The 11,332-nt window shown below is 37.1% G+C and overlaps 1 non-coding gene across 1 annotated transcript; it reads right to left on the bottom strand.

Moving 5' to 3' along the window:
* Positions 1–6,033: 6,033 nt before the first annotated feature.
* LOC114679788 (U6 spliceosomal RNA) lies at positions 6,034–6,138 on the bottom strand. The gene has a single exon (XR_003731894.1). It is a non-coding gene; the product is annotated as a U6 spliceosomal RNA (small nuclear RNA).
* Between the last annotated feature and the right edge of the window lie 5,194 nt (positions 6,139–11,332).

Below are 11,332 nucleotides of genomic sequence, written 5' to 3'. Positions count from 1 at the left end.
ATTGTAAATGCTATTCTTTTTTGTATTTCAAGTTCCAATAGTTAATATTTTATTTGTAGGAAAACACCTGTATCCTGGGACCTTGTTATACTTGCCTGTTAGTTCCAGGAACTTTATTGTAAATGCTTAGAAAATTTCTACATAGAAAATTGTGTCCTCTTTTTAGTTTAGTTGTTAGTAGGGGGAGAAAAAGAAAATCATGCCATCTGTGAATAATGATGTCTTTCTTTGTATACTTTTTTTTCTTACTACATTAGTCAGGACTTTGAGTACATGGTTAAGATTTATAAGAAAGGAAATCCAGTCCTTGTTCCTGATAATAGGAGGAATGCATTTAGTCTCTCACCACTATAATGTTAACTATTTCCCGATATATACCCTTTATTAAGCTAAAGAAGCTCCTGTCTATTCCTATTTTTTTGAGATTTTTTATTTGAGTGGGTAATAATTATTTTCAAATGATTTTTCTCCTTCGATTTATACGGTCATTTTTTTCTTCTTTTTCAGTCTCTTAATATGATAAATTACCTAAACTGATTCACAAAATTTGAACCAGCCTTGCATTCCTGGCACTCATATCCCTGTTAATAACACACTGTTGTGTTACTGGATATTGGTGGATGATATTATGTTAAGGTATTTTGAATATATTTGTTTTTAGTTTTCTTTTCTTGTAATATATTTGTCTGATTTTGGTATTAGGGTAATGCTAGTCTCATAAAATGAGCTAATACGTTCTCCCACTGCTGCTATTTTGGGAAATATATTGTGAAAATGTGGAACTGTTTCTTACTTAAAGAATTCACAACTAAAACCATCTATTCCTTGTGCTTTCTTTATTAAAAAGGTTTTAATTATTAAGACAATTTTTAATACATGTGAGGCTACTCAGGTTAATACATTTTTCCTTGTGTGAGTTTTGGTACTTGTGATTTTTAAGTAATTAATTTATTTTATCAAAGTTACCATATTTGTGGACATAGAATTTTTCACAGGATGCCCTTATTATCCTGTTAATACTCACAAGATGAATTGTGACTCCTCTTTCATTTCTGATATTGTTTGTTTATTCTGTATAATGGGTCTCCTAGCTAGACATTTTCCAATAACCATATTTTGGGTTGTTTTTCACTGTAATTCTTACCCTTGTTCTTTTATAGGTAAGATTTTTCCCCGCTGTTTTTTTAAAAATGAGATTCTCTATATTTCTTTGATTTTCTGACGTTTCAATAGGGGTGTGTGTGTGTGTGTGTGTGTGTGTGTATGCATGTGTGTGTATGTGTGTGTTTATATGTGTGTTTTAAGTGTTTATCTTATTTGGTACTTTTGAGCTTCTTGAATCTGCGGGTTTTGGGGGAGGAATTTTTCATTAATTTTGGAAGTTCTTGGCCGTTATTATTTCAAATATTTATTGTGCTCCATCCTTTTTTTTCTTATCTTTCCAGTATTCTGATTATTAGTATTTATACCTTTTAATACTATCACACGGTTCTTGGATGTCATTTCTGTTTTTGGATTTTGTTTTCATTCTTTTTTTTCCTCTTTGCATTTCATTTGTATGGTTTCTTTTTTTTAATCAACTTTTTTTTTTAGTTTCAGGGGATACATGTGCATGCTTTTTACATGGGTAAATTGCATATCACTGAGGTTTGGTGTATGAATGATCCTGTCACCCAGGTAGTGAGCATAGTAACCTGATAATGTATTTTTTCAGCCTTTGCCTCCTTCTCACCCTTTCCCTGTTAATAGTCTCTTGTGTCTATTGTTCCTATTTTTATGCCCATGTGTACTCAACGTTTAGCTACTACTAAACGTGTGAGAACACATGGTATTTGGTTTTCTCTTCTTGTGCTGATTTGCTTAGGATAATGGCCTCCAGCTCTACCCATGTTGTTGCAAAGGACGTGAGTTAATTCTTTTTTATGGCTGCATATGTACCATGGTGTATATGTACCACATTTTCTTTATCCAGTTCACCTAGATGGGCATCTAGGTTTATTCCATGTCTTTGGTATTGTGACTAGTGCTGTGATGAACATACAAGTACATGTGTCTTTTTGGGGAAATGATTTATTTTCTTTTGGGTATATACCAAGTAATGGAATTACTGAATCATTCTGTTTTAAATTCTTTGAGAAATTGCCACATTGCTTTCCACAGTGGCTGACCTAATATGCATTCCCACCAACAGTGTGTAAGTGTACCATTTTCTCTGCAACCTCACAAAACGTGGGTGTTTTTTTTGTTTTTTGTTTTTTGGTTTTTTTTTACTTTTTAATAATAGACATTCTAGCCAATGTGAGATGCTATCTCATTGTGACATTGATTTCATTTCTCTAATGATCAGTCATGTTGAGCATTTTTCATATGTTTGTTGGCCATTTGTATGTTTTCTTTTAAGAAGTGTCTGTTCATGTTCTTTGCCTACATTTTAATGGGTTTGTTTGGTTTTGCTTGTTGATTTAAATTCCTTATAGATTCTGGATATTAGACCTTTGTTGGATGCATAGTTTGTGAATATTTACTCTCATTCTCGAAGGTTGTCTGTTTACTCTGTTGATAGTTTCTTTCACTGAGCAGAAGCTCTTTAGTTCAATTAGGTGCCACTTGTTAACTTTACTTTTGTTGCAATTGCTTTTGGGGATTCAGACATAAATTATTTGTCAAGGACAATGTCCAGAATGGTATTTGTAGGTTTTCTTCTAGGGTTTTCATGTTGTAGGGCTTGTATTTAAGTATTTAATCCATCTTGAGTTGATTTTTGTATATAGTGAAAGGAAGGGGTCCAGTTTTGATCTTTTGCATACAGCTAGCCAGTGAGCCCAGCACTATGTAATAAATCAGGAATCCTTTCCCTATTGCTTATTATTGTTGACTTTGTTGAAGATCAGATGATTATGATTACAGATGATTAGGTGTGTAGTTTTATTTCTGGGTTGTCTATCCAGTTCCATTGGTCTGTGTATCACTTTTTGTATCTGTACTATGTTGTTTTGGTTACCGTAGCCTTGTAATATAGTTTGAAGTATGACCATGTGATGCCTCCAGCTTTGTTCTTATTGCTAAGGATTACTTTGGTTATTTGGGCTGTTTTTTGGTTCCATGTGAATTTTAGAATATTTTATGATGTAGTTTGGCTCTGTGTCCCCACCTAAATATCATCTTGTAACTCCCATAATTCTGACGTGCTGTAGGAGGGACCTGGTGGGAGATGACTGAATTATGGGGGCGGGTCTTTCCTGCCCGGTTGTCATGATAGTGAATGGGTCTCACGAGGTCTGTTGATTTTTAAAACAGGAGTTGCCCTGTACAAGCTCCCTTTTTGCCTGCTGCCATCTGCATAAGATGTGACTTGCTCCTCCTTGCCTTCTGCCATGATTGTGAGGTCCCCCCAACCATGTGGGATTCTAAGTCCAATAATCTTTTCTTTTGTAAGTTGCCCAGTCTTGGGTATTTCTTTATCAGCTGTGGGAAAACTGACTAATACCTTTTTTTTTCTATTTCTGTAAAAATGAAGTTGATAGTTTGATAAGAATGGTGTGGAATCTGCAGATTGCTTTGAGACATATGGCCATGTTAAAGATACTAATTCATCTGAACTGTGAGCATTGAATGTTTTCAATTTGTTTGTGTCATCTGTGACTTCTTTCAGCAGTGTTTTGTACTTATCCTTGTAGATATCTTTTACCTCCTTGGTTAGATATATTCCAAGGTATTTTGTTTGTGTGTGGCTATTGTAAATAGGATTGAATTCTTGAATTGGCTTTCAATTTGAATGTTATTGGTACACAGAAATGCTACTGGTTTTGTATATTTATTGTGTATCATTAAACTTTACTGAAGTGGCTTATCAGCTCTGGGAGTCTTTTGGGGGAATCTTTAGGGTTTTCTAGGTATAGAATCATACTACCAACAAAGAGAGATAGTTTGACTTCCTCTTTTCCTATTTGGATGCCTTTTATTTACTTCTCTTGCCTGGTTGCCCTGGCCAGGACTTGCAGTACTATGTTGAATAGGAGTGGTGAGAAAGGCCATCCTTATCTTGTTCCAGTTCTCAAGGGTAATGCGTCCTGCCCATTCAATATGATGTTGGTTGTGGGTTTGCCATAGATGGAAGTTCTTATTTTGAGGTATGTCCCCTCTGATGTCTAGTTTATTGAGGGTTTTTATCATGGAAGGATACTAGTTTTATTGAAAACTTTTTCTGTGTCTGTTGAGATGATCACATTGTTTTATTTTTAATTCTGTTTATGTGGTGAATCACATTTATTGATTTGCACATGTTGAACAAGGCCTATATCCTGCAAATAAAGTCAGTTTGATCTTGGTCAATTAACTTTGTGCTGTGCTGATTGATTTTGCTACTATTTTGTTGAGGATTTTTGAATCTATCCCCATCAAGGATATTGGGCTGTAGTTTTTGTTGTTGTTGTTGTTGTTGTGTTTTTGCCACATTTTGGTATCAGAGTGCTGCTGGCTTCATAGAATGATTTAGGGAGGAGTCCCTTCTCCTCAATTTTTTGGAATAGTTTCAGTAGGAGTGGTATTAACTCTTCATTCTATGTCTAGTAAAACTGGGCTGTGAATCCATCTGGTCCAGGGCTTTTCTTTGTTGGTGTGTTTTGAATTACTGATTCAGTTTCAGAACTCATTATTGGTATGTCCAAGGTTTCAGTTTCTGTGTGCTTCACTCTTAGGAAGTTGTGTGTTTCCAGGAATTTATCCATTTTTCCATAGGTTTTCTAGTTTGTGTACACAGAGGTGTTCATAATAGTTGCAGATGATTTTTTGTATTTCTGTGGAATCGGGTGTAATGTTACCTTTGTTGTTTCTGATTATGCTTATTTGGATCTTCTCTAATTTTTTTTTTCTTTGTTAATCTTGCTGTTGCTCTATTGATCTTGTTTATCCTTTCAAAGAACAAGCTTTTGGTTTTGTTCATCCTTTGTATGGATTTTTGGGTCTCGATTTCATTCAGTTCTGCTCTGATTAGTTACTTATTTTTTTCTACTAACTTTGGGGTTAGTTTACTCCTTGTTTTAGTTACTCTAGGTGCGATGTTAAGATTGTAAATTTTAGATTTTTCTAACTTTTTGATTTAGGCATTTAGCACTATAAACTTTTCTTCTTAACACTGCCTTGGCTACGTCTCAGAAATGTTGTGTTTTGTTTTCATTTATGTCAAAGAATTTTTAAATTTTGGCCTTAATTTCCCTGTTTACTCAAAAGTCATTTAGCAGCAAGTTATTTAATGTCCATGTAATTGTGTGGTTTTGAGAGATCTTCTTGGTACTGATTTATATTTTTATTTCACTGTGACCTGAAAGTATCATTGGTATGATTTCAATGTTTAAAAGATTTATTCAGACTTGCTTTATGGCTGAGCATATGGTCAATATTAGAATATGTTCCATGTGCAGACGAGAAGAATGTATATTCTGTATATTCTGTGCTTGATGGGTGGATTGTTCTATAGAGGTTTATTGGGTCCAATTGGTTGTGTCAAATTTAAGTCCAGAATTTCCTTGTTAGTTTCTGCCTGAATAATCTGTCTAATGCTGGCAGTGGGATGTTGAAGTCTCCCACTGTTATTGTATGGCAGCCTAGGCCTTTTTTTTTTTTAGGTCTAGAAGTACTTGTTTTACGAACAAGTGCTCAGGCTTTTTTGATTTGCCTGCATTTAAGGTTGTGGCCTTCATAAAATGTTTCTTACTCTCTTCTGGTAAAATAGGTTTCTCCTCTATGCCTGATTCCGATTCACCTCACTGGCTGCAACACTCTGAACTTCTTCGATGGTGGGTGCATATATATTTATGACAGTTAAGTCATCTTGTTGACTTGAACCTTTTTATTATATAGTGCCTTTCTTTGTCCTTTTTTTACTGTTGTTAGTTAAAATTATCTGACATAATAATACTGACTCCTGCTCCTTTTTGTTGTTTGTGTGATTGATCTTTACTTTGATTCTATGAATGTTATGTTTAAAAAGGATCTCCAGAAGACAGAAGATGTCTTGCTTTTTAATTCAACTTGAAAAATATGGAATGCTTCACAAATTTGCTTGACATCTTTGTACAGGGGCCATGCTACCATTTTGCGTATCCTTCCAATTTTAGTATATATCCTGCCGAAGCAAGCACCAATTGTAAAGTTTCTATTTAATTATCTTCCAGTTCACTGATCCTTTCCTCAGCTGTCTCAAAACTCTATCAAAGAGATTTTTTAAAAATTTCCATTAAGGTGTTTGGTATTTCTAACATTTCCTTTTTTTTAAAGTTTTTATCTCTTCTTACATTACCATCCATTCTTGAATGCGAATGTTGTCTACTTTTTTCATTAGGGACATTAACATATTAACCATAGCTGTCTTAAATTCTGTGTCTGATAATTCCAGCATCTTTGTCATATCACAGTCTGAGTCTGATTGTTGAATTGTTTCTGTAGTCTGTGTTTTTCATTTGTTTGGGCATGCACATTTTGCAATTAAAACTGAACATATTGTATCAGCCAATAGGAACTGAGGTAACTAGGATTTTAAATGTGAGGATTTGTGTTAATGTGGCCAGGAGTTGTGATTTAATATTTGTTGAAGCTGTAAGTACCAAAGGCTTCAAAAAAAATGTAGTGGCCTTGTTTTTGTCTCTTCTTTTATTTTAAGGGATTTCTTGTGTTCTACCACTTACACCTAGTTTGTATCTTGCAGCTGTTTCAGCTGTAATTTATTTTATTATTTTGGGGCTGCCTTGGTGTGATCATAAGATCTGAAGAAGAGGGTAACATTCTAAAATAGTCTGAGTAAATCTCAGGCTTTTTTTGATTTGCCTGCACTTAAGGCTGTGGCCTTCATGAAATGTTTCTTACTCTCTTCTGGTAGAATAGGTTTCTCCTCTATACCTGATTTCGATTCCCCTCACTGACTGCAACACTCTGAATTTCTTTCCTTGAATCCCACATTGACTATGGTTTTTGTTTTGTTTCATTTTTCCTTTAGGTGAAACGGAAGGTGTGGAGTGTAGGTTTCTATGGTTATGTTTCACAACAGTTGAATTCCTCTTCCCAGACAGAGCCGAGTGTGGGTCTTTCTGAGATACTCACTTTGAGAACCTACTGAAGGGAAATATTTGGATTTGCTTCAAGTCTTATTTCTGCCTCTAATTTCAAGAAAGTTTGCCTGGTAAATGAGCAAAAATGATATACTGAAGTCTTTCTTTATACATCAACTCTAGTGGCCAAATAAGACCCCTTTATCCTTGCTTTTTCCAGTTCACTCTGTATACAATACATAACCTGCAATGACCTTGGGACCTAAATGTGAAAACTAAAACAATTAACCTCGAAGAAATGAAAATGTAGATTATCTCTATGACTTTGGGGTACAAAAATAATTGTTAAATAATATTGTAAAGCAGCAATTATTTTTAAAAGATTGATAATTTGGACTTTGTTAAAATTAAGAACTTTGTATACCACAAAGGATTATAGGCAGAACTTTAAATCAATAAAAAAAAGGCAGGCAATCATATTTAAAATGGCCAGAAGGCTTAATCAGAAACTTCAAAATGATCATGTTAAAATGGCCAACAAACATGAAAAAGTTCTCAATGCTATTACTCATCATGAAAAGGTAAAATTAGACTGTGAAATATTGATATATACCAACCTGAATGACTGAACTTGAAGGGATTGACAATGCCAATTATGAAGGAAATTGGACTCTCATATACTGCTGGTGGGAATGAAAGTGGTACAACCGCTTTGGGAAAACGTTTGGTAGTATCTAATAAGCATAGATGTACCCTATGACTCAACAAATTCTATCCCGAGAATATACCAAGAGAAACAAATACTTATGTTTACCACAATATACTTAACAGCAATGTCATAACATCATTCATAATAGCTAAAAGTTGGAAATTATTCTGTGTATCAGAAGTACAAGGGGACAATACATGGTACTGTAGTCACACAATGGAATACTATACAGCAATGAAAATGAAAACCGAAACTATAAATATATGTAATAAATATATGTAATAACAATGAAAATGAAAACCAAAGCTATAAATATATATAAATATAAACATATTTATAAATAATAAATATATGTAAACTAAAAATATATGTAAACTATAAATATATGTAACTATAAATATTAAGCTCATAGACATAAAGTGGATTGAAAAGTGCCACATACTGTATCATTGCATTCATGGAAAGCTCAACATTCAAAACAAATCTAGGGTGATAAAGTTAGAATAATGGTTGACTCTAGAAGGCCAGTCGCCTAGGCACTGAGGAACCATCCCAAGCATTGAGAATACTCTATTGAGGTGACTGATTGCATAGGTGTACCCTTGAGTAAACCTTATCAAGCTGTATATTTAAGATTTGTATATCTACCAGATAAAATGTGTATTTTCATTTTAAAGAGAAATTCACATGAACATTTGAGACTGGGGCTCTGAGGTTGTCAGGCCCATCTCTGTTTGTGGAAACCAAGCAGGCGGAGAACAGCCTGTGTGTCACTATATGGGAAGAAGCGGTCAGGTTTTCTGTGTCCAGGAGTCTGTGTGAAAGGCTGTCCTCTAATCTTGTGGTACTGAGGCGGCTTCCTTTTACCCACCTCTTGTGAATCAGCTGAGAGTGGCAGTGCTAGTTTGCTTGTCGATTCTCACTTGCACTCCCTCTCTCTGAGCTCGTGGGTGTTAATGTGGCAGGTGTGAAATGTCACCAAAGAAACGATCATAAACATGACGTCCCACAAATGGTATTCTCCTGCCGGAAAAACAAATGTCAACTGTGGGGTGGTATAATTTGGTAAGGGCTCTGGGGGTTCTAATATGGAATAGAATAAATCCCAGATATTTTGTGAACTATGAGTCAGAATGAATGAGTAATTACTGGAATTTAATAAGTGGTACTTTAAAATCTGATGGGATAAGGAGGAAAATTTGATTGAAGGGAGAAACAAAAAGGGAAAATAATTAAGCTCTTCCATCAGCCCCATTTCTCATTTTCATCTTGTGATGCCCCATTCTGAATGTGACACCCAGGACATGTTTTACGAGACCACTGGATGTATACCCAAATGTTTGCATGGAGCTTGCTTAGAAAAGAGAGTTTCGCCTGCTGTGGAGATGTGGCAGTGCTGGACTGGAAAGTGTTAAGGAATATGAATTTTATTCATGTGCTGGAAGGCTTTATTGGCACTGCATCCTCCTCTTAGATGCATGGAGGGCATGGGAATAAGATTGGAGTGGAAGCAGGAACATGATGGCTCTTGGCACAGAACAGACAGGGATGCCAGCAGTGCTTTCTCTTCTTGCATGTCCTTTCTCCTCATAAGCTGTCCCTGTGGATATGGACCAAGCTATCTTCCCTGTAAATAACCCCGATCCACACACTGCCCTGTCCCATAGGTGAGCCATAGTGTACCATATGTAAATAGAAATCCAGTGACTGAGTAAACTCAGATAATATGTGATAGCGACAGGAAGTGAAAGGAGATGGGAGTTTGATACATGGACATGTGTTACACTGGAGGAGCTGCGACTGAAGAAGAGAATGCTTGATCCCCAAATGGGAAGGATGCCCATGCCATCCACATTCTTCACTGAACATGGCTGAGTCCCAGATGGTTTCTCTGTGTATGGGGCCCGACTGCAGAGGGAGAGAATCAGTGTGAGCTCTCTAATGTGATAGAATGCTCTAATTGGATTCAGCACCTTCTGAGTAAAGGCTGGCATCAGACCTACTGAGGCACCAACTATGTTTCTGAGAGTTAAGCTGAAGAGGGCTGGTGGAGGGAGGGTGTGGAGGATGCCAGGAGAGATGAGCATGTGGTATGGCTCAGAGAGGTGTCTCTGGGCCATAGCTGTGCCTCCCTTTGACCTGTACATGGCAAGAAGAGGAGGGACAAGTGCTGCCCGTTCATTTTTCTCCTTTTCTTTTTGAGCTCACATTTGTAGTGGGATGTTTCTCCTCGTAGACAGACTCCGAAGTGTGACTGCAGATTAATCTGCTCCATCAGCTTTCACATATTCATCCACACACAAAACATAAAGCTTAGATATAGGATAAAAGAACCCACCTTGGTCATCTATGAAACATGATGTGGGCCGTGAGGCAACTGCACTTTCATAAAGGTTGCTTCAAGGCCTGCGTGGATAACATTTCAGGAGGACTGACTGGAGACAGCCCTTCTGGGAGAACTAAAGCTCATCTGTAAAATCCATGCTCTGTTTCCTGGCCCTCTTCCTCACCCTGCTTTCTACTACCCACACATTTGTGCTAAGCAGGAACAGAGTTGAGGGGCTAAGGGTCAGGTGTGTGTGGCTCATCCTAGTGGAAGGCAGGATGTTTGAAATTGGATCCACAATATTCCAAACTGGGAAAATACCTGTTTTTCACAGGATTGGGAGATGCTCTGGCAGCCCGGACATCTGCTTCCTGACCTATATGGTTTGCAGGCCAGTCGTGCCTGAGGAAGTCCAGCTACCCACCTGCGAGTAGGAATCTTGCTCCAGCTCCTTATTCCTACTGCGAATTCCTAGCATCACCTCCTGGCAATGGGGGAGGGGGAGGAAGTGCTAACAGCTGGCTACAAAGTCAGGCCAGTACAGAGTGACTGTGAAACTGGTAAATTGGTGTCCTTAGATATAATAATTCTTTTCGGGGAAATTGCAGAGTCGTGATTCTGAACACGTTCAGTGGGTAATTCGTGTGTGTAAAAGAAGAAAGGCACATCGGTTTTGTCCTGTCTGGGAGGCGTCCTCTTGATACTTGTCCATTCCTTCTGGCGCATTGGAGAGATTTCTTCCTACATTTGCAGTTTCATGAGGGTGGGGGGTGGAGGGGTGAAAAAGAGGTGACTTTCCATGCTGGGGTCTTCCTGGGGATGCCCCTCTTTGTTTTACTAAGCCTACCTTGACTCACAGAAGGAGAAAAGAGGGAATTACATAGCAAGCAGTGTAAGGAAGGGGGCTTGCTTTAGATTTAAATAAAAGTTGCAGTGGTGATCAGAGAGTTCCTGTATGCCCTCCACCCAGTTTTCCTCATTACTAACATCTTGCGTTAGTGGCATATTTATCACAACTAAGGGACCAATACTGACATAATGATTGTTAACTAAAGTCCATGTTTTGTTGGTATTCCTTTAGTTTTTAACCTAGTACCCTAATATCATTTTTCTGCTTCAGGATTCCATCCAGGATACCACATTATATCTATTTGTCATGCTTCCTTAGGTGACTCCTGGTTGTCACAGGGACTCCAGTTTTGATGACCTTGATAGTTTTGGGGAGTCCTGGTCAGGTATTTTGTAGACTGCCCC

The sequence above is a fragment of the Macaca mulatta genome, chromosome 7 (genome assembly GCF_049350105.2).
Source record: "Macaca mulatta isolate MMU2019108-1 chromosome 7, T2T-MMU8v2.0, whole genome shotgun sequence".
NCBI lineage: Eukaryota > Metazoa > Chordata > Mammalia > Primates > Cercopithecidae > Macaca > Macaca mulatta.
Note: the sequence above shows the minus strand (reverse complement) of the source record. Positions and strands in the feature narration are given on the sequence as shown.